This window comes from Scardinius erythrophthalmus (assembly GCF_964197995.2).
Source record: "Scardinius erythrophthalmus genome assembly, chromosome: 2".
Classification (NCBI taxonomy): Eukaryota; Metazoa; Chordata; class Actinopteri; order Cypriniformes; family Leuciscidae; genus Scardinius; species Scardinius erythrophthalmus.
Genome location: NC_138222.1, coordinates 13,394,697 through 13,413,339, shown reverse-complemented (window position 1 = coordinate 13,413,339; position 18,643 = coordinate 13,394,697). Strand labels below are relative to the sequence as shown.

Here is an 18,643-nt window from a genome sequence, read left to right as displayed (position 1 = left end):
ATCAAGCAATCAAATTTGAGCTTGCTCACCATAATTGATTATTGTATGTGTGTTGATCAGGGTTTATTTATGTATAAAGCCTGAATTAACTCATAGTAGTTGTTCATAATATAAAGCAATTGTATCTCTTCTGAAGGCTTGAAAAAAAAACCCGCTAGATTCATATGGTAAACTCTTGTCTTTATCTACTTAATAATACTTAATGAGAAATAAAAACATTTTGCTCTGTTCATGACTACTCCTGCAAACTCGTTTCGGAGGATTAACCTACATAATGTTAAGCAAGACTACACTTTAAATCCTTAAAATGAATAACATTTCTTTAATCTTCTAACCATTTTGTAATATTTAGTTTGTTTGCCGTGAGGCACAGAAGGCATTTTCTCCTATACAGTGACTGACAATAGATCCATAAAATACACCAAAACTTGCATTTGCGAGGAACAGATCCAAATTCAGCTCAATCTCCATTCTCAGTAGTGACCGTAAACGTCAAATCCTGCGCTCGTTATGATGTATTCAAATTCAAATGTTGCGCCCTCAAGGAAGCATTAGGACATGTTTTACAGCCGTGATATCAAATGCTCATTGGCTCTCGCCTTCTTTGTCACATATTGTGACATGCTGTGTTTCAGTCGTGTTCATACCACCAGAGACGACTGCAACACATCGTCATTTGAACGACTTTTCCCTGATAGCACAAGTATATCTCTGAGACATCTATTTGATGTCTGCATTTACATTTGCAGACTGTTATTTTTTTTAGTGTTTGCTCATATGCAATTTGTCTCTAGGACGTTACATGTTAGATGTCATAAAGACACTCGTATGTAAAACTGCTTTTTCTAAGACGTTTAAAAATGCAAAGAAAATATGCACAATATTTATGATGCAAGTATAGCAGTGACACTCCAACAGTGAAGTGCACTTAAACAATAGACAGAACTCAGTGTCTAACACTGCATACACACACTATTAAATAACTGTATTCAATTCTGTAAAAATAGGGGGGAAAAACTCTGCATTCTGTGTGTTATTTCCTACATAAAATTGTCATTTTAGGCCAATAAAGTCAGTAAAGGGGAGCCGTGGCCTACTGGTTAGGGCTTCGGGCTTCGGGCTTGTAACCGAAGGGTTGCCGGTTCGATCCCCGACCAGTAGGAAAAATGTGGGCGGGGGAAGTGGTAGAGCACTGCTCTCCCCTGCCCACATCCATGGCTGAAGTGGTCTATCTAAAAAATAAATTGAAAATGTGTTGTTTGTTTGTGAAAATGTTAACAATTCAAATGAAACAATTTGCAAAAGTTAAAACATATATGAACATATATGAAAATATATTTAACTAAAATATATTTATTGGGCCAATTTCAAATATTTGCATATATTACAAAAATATATTTTGAAAATATATTTCAAATATATTTATTTTGTGTATGGGTATTTATAATACCTGTTCCTGTCTCACCCTCTGGATTTGTTTGTTCGTATGGACAGCATGCCTGCCTGTGTATGACCCTTGCTTGGATTTGGATTACCCTTTCATTAAAACACTGCATTTGGATCCTCAACCTTCGTGTCTCGGAGCAGTTCGTTACATTTATTAACTATTCCCTACATTACTCCACTTGAATGAGAAAATGAAGAAGAGTGAATTCGGACACTGAGTGTGCAGGAAATGCGGCTGCTTTTGTGTAGTTTGTGCTTGCTGTTTAATACGTATTTGAAACTAGCAGCTCCAGTAATGAAATGATTTATCTAGATCTCTGTCATGGAAACTAGCAGATATAAACCTTAATTAAACAGTTTAATAATCAAATAACAAGGAATTTATACCTGTATGATATTACATTGTACCCATATTGGACCAGCAGTTTGGAAAATGGACGGATGGATGATTTTGCTGCGGACGCCATTTTCTGGCAACACACGGGAATTTATTCGGCACAACCCCTTTATCTAGCCATTGAGCGTTTTGTTTTGAATGTAGCATCTAAAATAATGTACAGTGATTGAATGAGCAAATTCAGACCTGAGGACTGATACAACTCATGGCAGCCATCAAGTTCAGACTGACATCTCATCAGCATTCTGTGTGTATTTGTGGTGTCTGAACATCTCTGAGAATTCCTCTGCAGACCAGAACACACAGGAGAGGGTCTGAAATCACTCTTAAACTCATCAAACAGACAGACATTGTTGTGTTTGCCAAGAGCCGAGACAGCGATCACACAGCTTAGCAGGTACATAACTGAACTTTATTCAACACTCGCAGAGTACAAAAACCCCGCTTAGGGCGTGGCTCACTCAGTAGCGATCCCACCCATCATATATATCACTACATCTCCCCTTCCCCAAACAATAACCTTAATGAATCAAGGGAATGTTTTGTTCTGGCATCCTTTATCATACATACATACTTTTTTTTTTTTTTTTTTTTTTACAACTTTGTGTGTACTCCTTTTCTTTTCTAAGGAGGTCAGGGTGGACTACCTGAGCACTCCTGGCCCAGTGAGAGGATTATTCTGCCTCTGTGGTCACCGGCCATGAATTAAAGGTTCATTCGTCTTGGTGGAACAGACAAACGTCCCGACCTTGTGTAAGTTCCCTGTCGGGTAGGTATGGCAGACTGCGGACTTGGAGCTGGAGCTGGTTGAGGAACTGTTGCTGCTTGACAGTCAGGTACATAGTCATCCTCACATAAATCAGGCAAATCAACTGTTTGTTCTTTTTCTCTTTCTGGTGGTGGAGTCGCACCAACACCCGTCTGTTGCGGCGAATATTTCCATGTGAGGTTTTCAAAACAAACGACCTTGGGGCCTGCTGTCGGATCACTTTCGCAGTGATGGCTTGGTCCTTGACCCAAACAGTCTGTCCAGGCTTCAGTGGTGACAAAGATCTTGCTCTATGTCTCTTATTGTACAAATTTCTTGTTTGAGCACGCAAGTTGGACTCAAACTGTTTCAGTTTGTCTGCATCTGGGAGTTTAGGTGTGAGAAGAGACGGCAGTGTTGGTAAGCCTGTTCTCAGTCTTCTGCCCATTGACAATTCCGCTGGACTATAGCCGTTTGCTAGTGGTGTAGAGCGGTATGCAAGCAAGGCTTTGAATGGATCTGGTGTTTTCCCGAGGAGTTTTTTGACAGTTTGCACCGCTCGTTCAGCTTCACCATTCCCTTGTGGATACCGTGGGCTGCTTGTTATGTGCTTAAAGTCATATTCCCTCGAAAACTCCCGGAAGTCAGCGCTGCTGTACTGTGGCCCATTATCAGATATTAATATCTCAGGAACCCCATTTCGAGCAAACACTGCTTTAAGATGTTCTATTATGGTTGCAGAAGAAGTTGATGCCAATTTGACAACATCGACATCCCTTGAATAATAATCGACAGTTAAAAGGAACTTTTGTCCCTTTAGTTCAAACAGGTCTGTAGCTGCTCTCTGCCATGGATATGGTGGAAAGTCTGTAGGCTGTAGTGGCTCTACAACTGTCGATGAAGCCTTTCTACACTCATCACATTGTTGCACCATAGTTCGCAATTGTGAACTCAGACCGGGCCACCACACAGACTGTCTTGCCCTTTGTCGACATTTTTCTATTCCTTGGTGTGCCTGGTGAATGTGGAGGAGAACTGAACTTTGGAGTGAAGCAGGGATTATCAATCTTGTCCCATGTAGGAGCAGTCCGTCAAGGATGGAAATCATGTCTCTTTCCAGCCAGTAAGGTCTGAGTTTGTCACTGGCCTGCACAGTTCTCGGCCATCCATGCTCATGGAACCTCATTACTTGACTGCATACAGGGTCTTTCTTTAACTCCTGTCGAATGTTGTCTAGGCGGCTCTTTGAGGCAGGGAAGCTTCTCCCTATTTGAGCGAGGTAAATATTTGTGTCTTCCATGAGAGTTGTGTCATCAGCCGTTATATCGCTCATACTGGGCATTCTTGACAGTGTGTCTGGAGTTGTGAACAGTTTCCCTGGAACGTGGCTAATCTAGTAGGAATATCTCATAAGTCTCATTCTGAACCTTTGCAGCCTTGGTGGTAAGTCGTCTAGATGTTTTGTGCTCAGTAAGCTCAGTAGTGGCTTGTGGTCTGTCTCAAGAAAGAAATGCTTTCCAATGAGATAGCAGCTGAAACGCTCGCATGCCCAAACAAGAGCTAGAGTCTCCTTCTCTATCTGAGCATATCTCTGCTCAGTTGGAGTTAATGCTCTAGACGTGTATGCAATGGGTTTCCATGCATCACTGAACTTTTGGAAAATCACACCTCCCAGACCAGAGGACGATGCATCTGCTGCGACTTTAGTTTCCTTGCTTGGATCAAAGAGTGCTAAAGTTGCCATTGTGATCAGCTCTTTTTTCAGCAATGCGAATGACTCCTGCTGTGGTACATCCCAGGACCACATACTTCTTTGTGAGAGGAGGTCTCGCAAGGGCTTTGTTTTCTCGGCCAGGTCTGGAATGAACTTCCCCAATTGGTTCATCATCCCAAGAAAGCTGCGTACCTCTGACACATTGTTAGGCTCACGCATATTTTGAACCGCAGCCAGTTTGTCTGGGTCGGGCTGTAATCCAGCTGAGGACAGCTTGTGGCCTAGGAACTTGACTTCAGTCTTTGCAAATTCATACTTTTTTCTGTTAAAGGAGAACTCCGGTCAATTTTAACATTGAGCTCATTTTTCTGTAAATTTGGAGTGCTGTCAGTACAGAGAACAACGACAAAAATCGGTGTTGCCTACACCGAGTTATTCTATTTGTAAAATTTGCACCGTTGACTTCAATGGGGCAAGTACTAAACCTGCTTTTAGCCTCTTAACATCCTTGATGTGTCATTACAAGTGCACAGAAAATGTGAGTGATTCCTTCAGAGTGAACACGAGTGAATCTGACTGCAGTAGATGTGAAAGATATGTATAAAAATGATGTTATTTAAGCCAGCGCAAATACCTGTTTACATCCTGTTTTTCGGTTGAAGTCCAAAGTAGTCGATTGCCGAGTTCACGTGCGTGATCATAAGTACTAAACCTATGCGTGTGAACTCGGCAATCGACTACTTTGGACTTCAACCGAAAAACAGGATGTAAATACAGGTATGTGCACTGGCTGAAATAACATCATTTTTATTAATATCTTTCACATCTACTGCAGTCAGATTCACTCGTGTTCACTCTGAAGGAATCACTCACATTAGCTGTGCACTTGTAATGACACATCAAGGATGTTAAGAGGCTAAAAGCAGGTTTAGTACTTGCCCCATTGAAGTCAACAGGGTGCAAATTTTAAAAAGAGGATAACACGGTGTAGGCAACACCGATTTTTGTCGTTGTTCTCTGTATTGACAGCACTCCAAATGTACAAAAAAAAAAAGCTCAATGTTAAAATTGACCGGAGTTCTCCTTTAAGCGTCAGTCCCGCTTTCTGCACCCTCTTTAATACTGCGTCGAGTCTGATGTCATGTTCCTCTGGAGACCTTCCATATATGAGGATGTCATCCATGTGGCATGTGACTCCATCCAGTCCCTCCAAAATCTGACACATTCTCATCTGAAACAATTCGGGAGCACTGGAAATGCCAAATGGAAGTCTCTTAAAAGAATAACGCCCAAATGGCGTAATGAAAGTTGTCAATTGTTGCGATTCTTCAGCCAGACGGATCTGCCAAAATCCAGAATTGGCATCAATTTTGGTGAAGATTTTTGCTCCCCCTAACTGGCCTAGTGTATGGTCTACTGAGGGCAAAATAAACTTCTCTCGTCTGACAGCATTGTTTAATTTAGTCAGGTCCACACAAATTCTCACTGTGTCATCAGGCTTTAGAACCGGGACCATACCAGAACACCAGTCACCAGGTCCTTCAACTTTCTTGATGATGTCCTGCTTCTCCATCCTGAATAACTCCTCTTTGACTTTCTCCATTAAGGGCACTGGGATCCTTCTGGCTACATTTACAGAATAAGGTGTTGCATTGGGTTGTAACTTAATACAGTATTCCTCTTTCAGCTCACCTAAGCCTGTGAAAAGCTCTGGATATTTATCTTGCCACTGGCATTCTGTGATGTTATCCAGTCTTGTGATAAGTTTAAGCTTTTCAATGGCATGTCTGCCCAGAAGTGGTGTGAAGAGATTTTAACCACAAAGATGTCTTCCTCTGTATTTTTCTCATTTTTCGAGATGGTGGTAGAAAATACTCCTTTCACATCCAAAGACATTCTTTCCTGGTCCCATCAGTACTTTGCACGTTTTCTTAAGGCCTGTGTTTTTATTTGAGGCCAGCAGCACAAATATGGATTCAGGTATTGCTGTGACGTCTGCCCCAGTGTCCATTTTCATTTTCAATGGTTGCTCCAAGATCTGAACGGTTGTGCACCAGCCTTGAGTATTTGAATCTACGGCTCCGAGGAATGTGTGCCCTTCATCTGAATCACAGTCCTCTTTAACCTCATGAAGCACAGTCTTTGAATGGCATTGACTCATATAGTGCCCTGTCCTATTGCACTGATGACATACAGCTTCTTTGGCTGGGCAGAGATCCTTTACATGGTATGGTGATTTTCCACATCTCATGCAGATTGATTTCTTTGGTTTCTCTTTGTGGTTTTTCTGGAAATTTTTCCAACCCCCAGCTTTTCCTGAATTTGGCTTTTTGGTTGAATCCTGACCATCAATCTCTTTGTGTACAGCGTCTAGCTTTAGGTCTTCGTCTTCTTCCTGCCTAAGTTCTGCCTGCTGTTTTCTCACTGCTTCGCTTTGCCTGGCCATATTTATGGCTTTTTCCAAAGTTAGGTTTGCATGCAATTGAAGGCGCTCTGACAGTTTGATATCTTTTAATCCGACAACAATTCTGTCTCTAATAAGTTCCTCTCTCAGAGTTCCAAAAGCGCAGCGTTCCGACAATGAATACAGTGCAGTGATAAAATCATTAACTGGTTCCTCTGGTTCTTGTTTCCTGGAGTTAAACTTTGCTCTCTCATAGATCACATTTATTTTGCCAGTGAAGTACTCTTTGAATTTATTCTGCACAGTTTCATAATTTCCACGCTCTTCTGTAGTCATGGTTAATCCGCACAAAATGTCATCAGCTTTGTCTCCCATGCAATAAATCAGTGTATTAACGGTGCAAATCTGATGCTTGTGCAAGGTTACTTGCAACTCTGAACCTTTCAAATCGTCTGAGCCATCTTTCAAAGTCGTTTGGCTTTGTAAAATCAAATGGATCAGGAGGTCGGATTTGATATGAAGTTGTGGGTACTGGTAATTCATCCATTTGCTTTTTAGATTTTTTTTCCCTTTTTTTCCCTTCTTTTTATATTTGCTTCTTTGAGCTCTTTTCAAACTTCAGAACTTTGTTTAACTTTTATTAAACTTATTATATGCTTCTTTGGCCTTCCCTGCCTGCACACAGGTTGCCTAGCAACCGTACTAGGCAGTGGGCCAAGTCTGTTTTTCTCCTTTAGTTTTCGATTTGATAGATCTCCTCAAGGGAACTGGTTCATTTTTTATAATTAGCTATATAAATTGTTGTTGAGCACATTACTGCTTGTTTCCAACGTCAATTGTTGCACATTAAAAATATAACGCAGATATAATCTCGCTAGCTAACCACAAAATGTTAGCCGGAGTAAGAACCAATCAAAGCTCGTGTTGTTACCTTGTCAACTTGAGTTGGCCAATCACGTCATTATTTGATCCGGTGCCCAAAGACCCGGATGTGAACTGAAGTCGCGGGCGCGGCGGCCGGTCAGTGGCCAGTTCTCCGTTGGATGTAACTTCTCCGTTTTTTGGCTACAGTGTATGGCTGCACGGTAGGTAACTGGCTCTAGCATTATCCGAAACATTGTAAAAAGTCTGAATGTATGGGTCTTGGCATATGTACGCCGTCAAAATAGCTACCGCTATCAGTATTTGTACAACTAATGTAAGCCAAGTACCGAATGCTACACACGTGGGTAATGTTAAGCTATTTGTCGTTTTAAATGTAGTATACAAGTTGGCTAGCGTTAGCATCTGAAGTAACTTAGTATGGTAGGATCAGCTTTTTGTGTCTTGTGTTTTTAATGTCAGTTATGTATTGATTCTTTCTGCATATGAGGTATCCAACTGGTAGGAGATGGAGGAGCTCTTTTTGGGAGGCTTGGGCCATCTGATGCAGAACGCAAAACCCGAACCTTGGATGCAGTGTCATCACTTTCTTCCTCTGGCAGCAGTTGGGCTTTATCTTCATTGTTATGGGACACCAGGTAGGGGACAGAACAAAGGGGACAAATAATGTGTTTATCAAAGTTTGTTACTTTTAATCTAGTAATCTCACTGTTTAGATATGGAAAAAGGCATGTAATGTCTTTGTTTCAAATAAAACATTCCTAAAAAAAACTAAAAAAAACAATGACTTTTGTGTTCAATTCAGTGTCAACCTTACACTATTCACTGTAATCTTACACAAAGATACAAAGTGTTCAAAAATATACATTAATTAAAATCAAATTGTGTAATTAAGATTCACTGGTATTGTGAGATTTATTTAACATACATTTTTTAAACTAACTACAATACACACCTACATAGCCTACATGATGCACTAATACACAATTATCTTTAGAGAATTAGTAGAATTGATGGATTTGATTAGGGATGTCCCGATACCACCTTTTCACTTATGATACCGATGCCGCAGCTTTGGCTATTTGCCGAGACTGATATCAATCCGATATTTTTATTTTATTCTTGAACTAATACTAATAATAATAAAATATATGGAAGCACTTTGCTCAATTAGCCACATAAAAACATCTCACTCAAATGGAGAACAAATACTTCTCCAGTATACAGACCCTTTCCAAAAAATTTTAATATCTAAAAAGTTTATTTATTTCCATAATTCCATTCAAAACGTTAAACTTCCATAGATTATAGATTCAGGGCCCACACGATTTCAAGTATTTAGTTGTTTATTTGTACATAATTTGGGCTTCCAGCTCATAAAACCCACGAAAACAGGATTTAAAAAAATTAGAATATTACATGAAATCACACAGTAATTACACAGTGATACCATGGTCATTGAACCAGGTTTTGGTTCTTCTGGCAGTGTGGGCCGGTGCAAATCCTGCTGGCAAATGAAGTCAGCATCTCCATAAAGCTTGTCTGCTGAAGTCAGCATGAAGTGCTCTGAAAATGTCCTGGTAGACGGCTGCGTTGAGTGGACAGCACAGTGGACCAACACCAGCCGATGACATGGCTCCCCAAACCAACACAGACTGTGGAAACTTCACACTGGACTTCAAGCATCTTGGATTGTGTGCCTCTCCATTCTTCCTCCAGACTCTGGGACCTTGGTTTCCAAATGAGATGCAAAATTTGCTCTCATCAGAAAAGAGGACTTTGGTCCACTGTGCTTTGTTAAATCCAGAGTCAACGCAGCCGTCTACCAGGACATTTTCAGAGCACTTCATGTTTCCTTCATTTTCCAGCAGGATTTGCACCTGCCCACACTGCCAAAAGAACCAAAACCTGCTTCAATGACCATGGGATTACTGTGTAATTACTGTGTGATTTCATGTAATATTCTAATTTTTTTGAAATCCTGTTTTCGTGGGTTTTATGAGCTGGAAGCCCAAATTATGTACAAATAAACAACTAAATACTTGAAATCGTGTGGGCCCTGAATCTATAATCTATGGAAATATGGAATTAATGGAATTATGGAAATAAATGAACTTTTCCATGATATTCTAATTTTTTGGAAAGGGTCTGCATAGTCCACAACAACAGTTGATAATGAAAGACTGCCACCCTTTATTCAAAAGACCTTGAGATATGTTTGGTAATTGTACCTGAATTAATTTAAAATTAATTTGCTATATTTCAATATATTTGTTTGCTTAAAATTTGAATTAACTACCCACACAGCAAAGGAGTCCGTGGCGGACCCGCCCTCAAGCCGCCAGATCCGCCTGACTGTCAGATTCGTTTTCGCTGCGCTAACAGGATCAGCCCCGCCTCCAGGATCGGCCCAGCCTGCGGTTTTAATCGGCGGACCCAGAACGGATCACATACGGATCCGCACTTCGGACGCGCCTTAACATGTGCCCCGCCCCCTAACGCACTGTCACCTCGCGGACTCGCTACAGACGCTGGGCGGACCCGCTGACCAAACGCGCCTAATTTCAACTGTCGCCATCGTCACAGAATCATTCTCCGCTCTGTGGAAAAGCTAACCGGCGGGGGGACGGCGAGATGGCGTCGACGTAACATCACTCTGTTGTCGCTCTGCAATATGAAGTAGCAAACCTCGTTTTTTTAACAATTAACACGAATAAGAGGGCTTTTAAATACTATCCTAATACTTGACAACTTGGAGACTTCTTGAAGAAGATTTTTTTTCTACGTTTCCTTTACTTTTTCGGCTTTAAAAAAAAAAAAAAAAAGTTGGCTGAAGTTAGTGGCTAACGCAAACCACTTTCTGATAACCTAACGGCTAAATTTACAAACGGACTGTTACTAGGCTACTTCTACTCGGCCAGTGGTTGACCCTCATATTCTTGAAAAATGGACAAAGAGGAAGATATTAGCAGCACTATGCACTCATACGTCAAAAAGGCCCTGCAGGTCGAAGAAGGCGAGATGGAGGTAACTTTGCCGGAGCAGGAGGGCTCGGACTCGGCACTACCATTGCCAAACGCGCCGAAGCTACGAGCCGCCAAGAGAAGTAAAACAATTGATGAGAATGAAGGTCAGTCTGTGCCTAATTCTGTTCTGCTAATAGTAATGGAGAGGGTTGAAAAAATGCAAGAAGAGTCATTGAGGAGGTTGCAGTCGTTGGAGGCGACAGTTAAAGACAATACTCGCTCCATAAAAAGTGTCACTGACGCTATGGAATATATGGGGAAACAAATAAAAGAAGCAACAGACAAAGTCGAAACCCTAGAGAAAAAAGTTGGAGTCCTGGAGAAAGAAAACGGTGTGCTCCGTGACAGGTGCAATGAACTTGATAATTACAAGAGGAGGTGGAATCTACGCGTCGCTGGGGTCAAGGAACAAGCAGGAGAAAATGTAAAAAAAATGATGGTGGACTTATTCAGCCAGGTCTCACCAGACATCGCAGACCAACTGGCCTTTTCAGTGGACATCGCTCACAGACTTGGACCCCGCTCGGGAGAGGCACGCTCCAACCGCCGTATCATTGTGCAGTTTCTATCACGAACCCACAGAGACAAGATTTGGAAGGATGCCAGAACGTCGACCGTACTCAAGGAAAGGAAAATTAAAATCTTCGAAGACCTGACTCAAGATGCCAAGGATGCCAGGAACAAATTGTGGCCGCTGGTGGAACAGGCGAGGAAGGAGGGGAAGAAAGCGGGCTTCAGAGGACATTTCGCGCATATTGATGGTAAAAGGGTCACAGTGAATGACATTTAAGTGAGGCCTCTGCGCTGCTCTATGTTTACGCTTGCACATGTGAATCTTAACTAAGGTCAGAGCAGGCTTGGATAACAAATAACAGTAGTAATGACTTTAAGGTTTATCTGCTCTTTTTCTGTGTGAATTGTTCATCTCAGGAGTACCAAAAAAAAAAATAATAATAATAAAAAAAAAAAAAAGTTTTTTTTTTTTTTTTTTTTTAATAAAATAAAAATAATAATCTATAAAATAAAATGATCTAATTCACAAAGAAAATTAAAAAAGTATTTTCATTGGGTTATACTGTAAGTCACCCAAGGTTATCTACTCATTTATTTTCTATTTTTGCTAGTGTGAATAATTCACACGATACCTCTGTTGTAAAGCTGCTAGAACCTACTATGAGTTGTATAAATGGTAGCAACTTTATACTGATTGGATTACATGAATATGGGTCATCTGTAGATGGATATAGGCCTTTTTGTTTTCAGTAGACGTAATGCTCCTCAATGCTGAATATCATCATCTGGTTAGGACTTTAGAAAAGGTGGGTAGAATGAAAAAATGAAGGGTACAGACAAAAAACACATGATAAAAAGAGTAAAAGACAGAAATAAACGTGTTAGCCTATTTCCGTTTTTGTGTCAAACTATTTCTTCTAGGTAACCAATTAAACTTACCTATGGCTCTTGTAGTTATAATTAAAAAATCAGTTCATTGCAAGGTTATATAGCCTTGCCTAGAGGTTATATAGCCTCTTATATAGCCTATACTTGGGGAAAAATGTCTTTAAATGTTTTCATCAAAGGACATGGCTTTATTTTTGGGGTAGATTTATCATAATATGTATACAGAATTTACCTACATGCCTTTTGCGGGGTTTGTTATTTTTTCTATTGCAGAGTTTATAACAACTTTCTAATTAAGTGTTAAGAGAGAATATTGTGGTTTTTTTCCAGCTTTCAGGTTATACCTGATATTGTCTTATGTCTTTGTCTTTAATGTCTGTTAATGCCAGGGGTCTTAGAAATAGTGTGAAACGCAAGGCTTTGTTTTTGTTTGCAAAGAAAAATAAGACAGATTTTTGCTTTTTTCAAGAGTGTCACTCAACAGCCAATGACTGTAATTTTTGGAGGTCACAGTGGGGAGACAACATCTGGTTAGCACATGGATCAGAACACTCAGCTGGGGTAGGAATCTTTAGGTACAATTTTAATGGGAATATTCAAAATACCGACTCAGATTCTTCAGGGCATTTTCTTATAATGGTAATTACCAAAAATAATCATACCATAGTCATTATAAACATATATGGATACAACTCCTGTGTGGAGAATAACATGCTTCTTGATACCATAGAGGATAAAATATCACACTGGTTGAACAAATACCCGTACGCCTCTTTAGTTGTGGGAGGAGACTTTAATATAACGATGAATAATATGTTAGACAGATGGCCACCAAGGAGGTCAGGGTCTCCTAACTCTGTGTTAAATTGTCTCATGGATAAATTTGACCTGGTTGATGTTTGGAGGGAACAGTTTCCAAATGTCAGACAGTATACCTGGTCCAATAAGGACTGCTCAAGACAATCCAGAATTGACTTCTGGTTGGTTTCCAGATGTTTAACGAGGAACAACATATCTGTTAATATCAGTAACACTCCATTGACCGATCACAAAGCAATTTACCTCTCAATAACTCTGTCCTCGGATCAGTCCTCTGTTCCAAAAGCATCATTTTGGAAACTTAATAGTTCCCTACTTGAACATGATCAGGTCAAACAAAGAGTCAAATAATTAATTGAAAACTTTTGGATTAAAGCAGACTCTCAGAAAGATTATGGGACAAATTGGGAGCTTCTAAAATATGAGTTGGGGAAATTTCTCAGGAGGTTTGGTGGTGATTTGGCCAAGAACAGTCGAGCAGTTGAAGACGAGGTTATTGAGAAGCTAACATTTCTTTCTCAAAAAGAGTCTCTATCCAATGAGGAAAGATGTGAACATACTAAATTACAAAATAAATTAGATGACATTTATAAATCAAAAGCTAAGGGAGCCTACATAAGGTCAAGAAAACGATGGATGGAAGAGGGTGAACAAAACTCAGCCTACTTCTTTAGACTTGAAAAGAATAAAAATGTACTGGCTACTGTAGATCAAATTAAAGTGGAGGGAAAAATCATTAAAGATCCAAGAGAGTTAGCCGTCCACTGCTATAATTTCTATAACAATCTATACACTTCTAATGACTGTGAGGTAACAACTAAATCATTTATGACCTCTATCAGCCATTGTAGAACTATATCCCCAGAAGACAGAGACTATTGTGATGATAACATTACCCAAGAGGAGGTGTTGAAGGCGATCAAAAATCTCAAAAACAACAAGAGTCCAGGGTGTGATGGTATAACTGCTGAATTGTACAAAATGTTTGATAAATTACTAGCCCCCTTTCTGGTGAAAGTTTTTTCAGAGAGCTTAGAGAAAGAAGTTCTTCCAACAACTATGACACAGGGTGTCATCACATTGATTCCAAAACCAGATAAGGACAGAGACTGTCTAGAGAATTGGCGTCCAATTACTCTCTTAAATAGCGATTACAAAATTTTTGCACTAGTTTTCGCTAATAGACTTAAAGAAGTGTTAGACTCTATTATAGATGAATCACAATCTGGATTTATGAAGAAACGACATATTGCAAATAACATTAGATTAGTGCTGGATTTATTGGATTATAATGATCTTATCACTGACAACAGCTTTATTCTGTTCCTTGATTTTTATAAGGCGTTTGACTCGCTTGAACATGGTTTTATCCTGCAAGCACTTAAAAAATTTGGATTTGGCAATGGCTTTTGCAGAACTGTCAGGACCCTGTATGCAAATGGTAGTAGTGCAATAAAATTGAAATTTGGTACCTCCCCTAGATTCAGAGTGTCACGTGGAATCAAACAAGGGTGCCCAATCTCCCCATACTTGTTTTTGATCGCCTCTCAACTCTTAGCTCTACATGTCTCTAATAGTGCCCTGGAAGGGATAACATTGGCTGAAAGAAGTATCATCCTTAGTCAATTGGCTGATGACACAACCATCTTCCTGAGAAATGCATCCCAGATCCCCCTTGCAATAGAGTTGATCAGAGGATTTTCACAAGCTTCAGGTCTCAAATTAAACTTAAGAAAATGTGAACTAATGGCAGTTAAAGAATGTGATGTTTTAACTATATGTGACATCCCTGTGAAGGATCAGGTTACATACCTGGGAACAATAATAACTAAAGACCAAAATATAAGAAGTCCATTGAATTTTAGCCCAATCATTGAAAAAACACAAAAAAAAGTTAAACTCATGGCTACAAAGAGACTTATCTTTAAGAGGAAGAGTGTTACTGTCAAAAGCGGAGGGAATTTCCAGACTTGCTTATTTGGCGGCCTCTTTGGATGTTGATTGTGGGGTATCGAAAAGGATTGATAATATGCTGTTTAATTTCGTGTGGAAAAACAAAACTCATTATGTCAAAAAGTCTGTAATAATGAATACAAATCAGTGTGGGGGCTTAAATTTTTTGGACTTCACAACTTTAAGCAATACCTTCAAGATCAACTGGCTCAGACAATTCATTAATAATCCAACATCACTATGGAATTTTATTCCGAACTATATTTTCTCTAAAATCGGTGGCTTGAATTTTCTGTTGTTATGCAATTATAATATTAGCAAAATCCCAATCAAACTGTCCAATTTTCATAAACACATGCTTCTGGCTTGGTCTCTCTTATTTAAACATAACTTCTCACCTCATCGATATTACATTTGGAATAATAAGGACATTCTCTTCAAAAATAAATCTTTATTTTTTGAAACCTGGTACAGAAATAATATTTTACTTGTTGGCCAACTCTATGACACAAATGGCAGACTGTACAGTTATTCAGATTTTTTGCGGAAATTTCAAATTCCTGTTTCAGTTAAGGAATATGCAATTGTCTTTGATGCAATTCCTTCTGGAATCAGAATGCTGTTGGGAGGCATTGATTTCCCATGGCCACTGACTCACACTATGGATTTATATGATACTGCTGTGGGGAGTTTATGCTTTTCTGCGGTGCACCAGACTAAAAATAAAACAATTAGGACTTTATACCAAAAAGATATTGTTACTATTCCTTATATAATCCCATACTGGAACAGTTTAATAGAGAATGTCCCTTGGAAAAACGTTTGGTCTTTGCCTTTCAAATATATGCTTACTAATAAAGTGAGAGAAGTTACGTTTAAATTAATTCACAGATTCTACCCAGCAAAGCGTATGCTTAAGCGGTATAAACCAGATATTGAATCTGAATGCTCTTTCTGTAAAAGGTCAGATGAAGATATTTCCCATTTATTTTGGAAATGTTCCTATACGGAAAAATTCTGGTCAGATGTCCTTGAATTTATCCAAACCTATCTCATTACAGATTTCTCATTTTGCTTTAAGGATGTTTTCTTTGGTGTGGTCGACCTTAAGATGGACAAGGAAGGAAAATATTTCATTATTAATCTTTTATTTCTACTCGCTAAATATCACATCCATAAATGCAAGTTCAGGGGCTCTAAACCTTTTTTTCCTGTATTTGAAAGTGAAATAAATGAATATTTGGACTCTATAAAATATTCAAAGAACTGTAAAGCTCTGAAGACTGTGCAGATATATTCAACACTTGTGACGTCACGTGACTGAATGATATTGAAACTCTTATAACTGTAAATGATACTATGAATTGGACTACTTGTTGACTAGCCTTGCTGGACTTTGCAGACTCCCTGGAATGTTTTATTTATGTATGTATTTTGTAGTTATGTGTATGTGTACTTGTTTGTGTTGTTTGTAACTGCAAATACTGTCAATAAATAAAAAAAAAAAAAAGAAAAAAAAGAAAAGCTAACCAGCAGGTCGACAAGCACGGAACACGGTAAGAAGGGTTCAAATATGCTTTATTTGTACAGTTACTTAGCTGTAAAACATTACCGTTCATACCGTTCAACATACCGATGATTTTATTTCTGAAATGATTGTGGCAAACGAAGTTAGCAAATTGTCATTAGCGTAGATTTGAGTAAAAATGTATTTGATAATTAATAACTTTGAGTAAAAAGCTATTTGGATGGTATATTCTTTCTGTCTGGGAGGTTAGGTGATTTAATTAACGTTAGCTGTCCGGATTTTTATCACACCCTGATCGCGTATTTTCTCCCCTCCAGTAACGTTAACGTTAAAATGTCAGGCAATATTATCATGTTAGGCCTAACGTTACCCAACTTACGTTTTTCACTGAATTTCTGGTATAACATGTCCATTTTTGTTTACATTTTGACAGTTCCACCTCCCCATGTAGGCTAATGTTGTTTAAAAAAAATAATTAATATTATATGATACTGTGTGTGTGTGTGTGTGTGTGTGTGTGTGTGTGTGTGTGTGTGTGTGTGTGTGTGTGTGTGTGTGTGTTCTGTTGCAGCTTACAGTTTGTTCAAGTGCCACCAGTCTTATTTTGGAGTTTCATCTTTTCCTGACATCAGAGTAAGTAAGATTTAATACTGTTCCAACTGGATTTGTTGTCAAATACTGACACTGGTCCACACTACAGCATTTAATACTGTACTGGTTTGGTTAGTTTGAGTCCATTTTTGTTTACATCATGACATATTGATGTAAACAAAAACATGTAAACATGATATATTCTCCACCACCTCCCCATGTAATGTTGTTTCAGATAATTATTTCATATCATATTAAGATTGTGTGTGTGTGTGTGTGTGTGTGTGTGTGTGTGTGTGTGTGTGTGTGTGTGTGTTCTGTTGCAGCTTACAGTTCACAGTTTGTTCAAGTGCCACCAGTCTTATTTTGGAGTTTCATCTTTTCCTGACATCAGAGTAAAGTAAGATTTAATACTGTTCTAACTTGATTTAGCCAGATATGTTGTCAAATACTGACACTGGTCCACACTACAGCATTTCAATTGTCAAGGCTTAAAAAATTGCAAATTATCAACTTGAAGATGCAGCACTGGCCCAATGGGGCAGGTGAAAGTTCCTGCAACTGGCCCAAGTATCTTTCACGCTGGCCCCGGGCCATCAGGCAGTCCTTATTGTCGAGCCCTGCTGTATAATTATTTTTGAAAACACTCAAAATTTTGGTTATTTTCCACAACTCACTAGTTGAAATGTGTATTTTGTGTTTCTGTTACGTTTCTTTTAGATAAAATGAATAGAAAAACTGTACCTGTCTCCAGCTCCACCTTAAGACAGTAAGTTCTTCAGCAACTTCACTGTAAGTTGACAGTTCATTGTTGATTCAATTGAGTTCAGTAAGGCCACATTTATACTGCAGGTCTTGATGCCCAATTCTGATTTGTTGACCATATCTGAATTTCTTTTATTTTTTTGGACCAGCTTTTTTAATTTAACCATATGCAATTACACCATACACTTGGTGAAATAACCCAAGGTAGACATACTGACCTGTTCTTGAAACAGGAAGTTAAATTTATCTGGTGCTGTTTGTTACTTCCTTCTCGTTTAAGGATGTTTGGTGCCACAAAATTGGTACAGTGATGGAGTTACCTATTGGCCAAACTACAAAAATGATGAGAGAGTGAACGGGGCAGTGAAAAATTCTAAGGAACCTGGACCTGACTGGAAAAAATATGATGCCAGAGTCATGTGGTATGCTATTTTCTTTTTAAATAATCTAAATGGCTTTTGTAAGCAAATATCAAAGTATTTTGCCAATATGTTATATGGGAAGAAAATCCTTTTAATTACATTCTCATATTGTTCTGTTGTCTATAGTTCTACTCTATTAATTTGAAGGTCTACTGAAGTTTAACATGTAGGCTATTTATTTTATAGATGACTACTTTGTGGCACAACAACTCTTGAAGAAAGCTCTAAATTGCAACACATCAGATCTACAGTCTGAAGAGGAGGAGATTCGGCCAAAAAGAAGGCCAAAGCCGATGTTAGTATACGTATATTATCCTTTATATTTTACATTAACTTTTTGGCCTCTATATTTTCTCAAAAACATAATTTAGTGTTTAGGATATGATGAACCCGACAACCACCACACGTAAAGCCAGCTGAAATATAGATAAATGGTTTCTCAGAGAAACCATTCTCAACCAATTACATTGATTTACAATTTAAGTTCTTAGGCCAGTGAAAATGTTTATGTAATTACATTTACATTTATGCATTTGGCAGACGTTTT

At 38.9% G+C, this 18,643-nt stretch overlaps 1 long non-coding RNA gene across 1 annotated transcript; it reads left to right on the top strand.

Moving 5' to 3' along the window:
• The first annotated feature begins 16,875 nt into the window (after positions 1-16,875).
• Positions 16,876-18,068, top strand: LOC308681055. The gene is made up of 4 exons (XR_014028977.1): positions 16,876-16,951; positions 17,236-17,309; positions 17,630-17,678; positions 17,955-18,068. It is a non-coding gene; the product is annotated as an uncharacterized lncRNA (long non-coding RNA).
• The last annotated feature ends 575 nt before the right edge of the window (positions 18,069-18,643 follow it).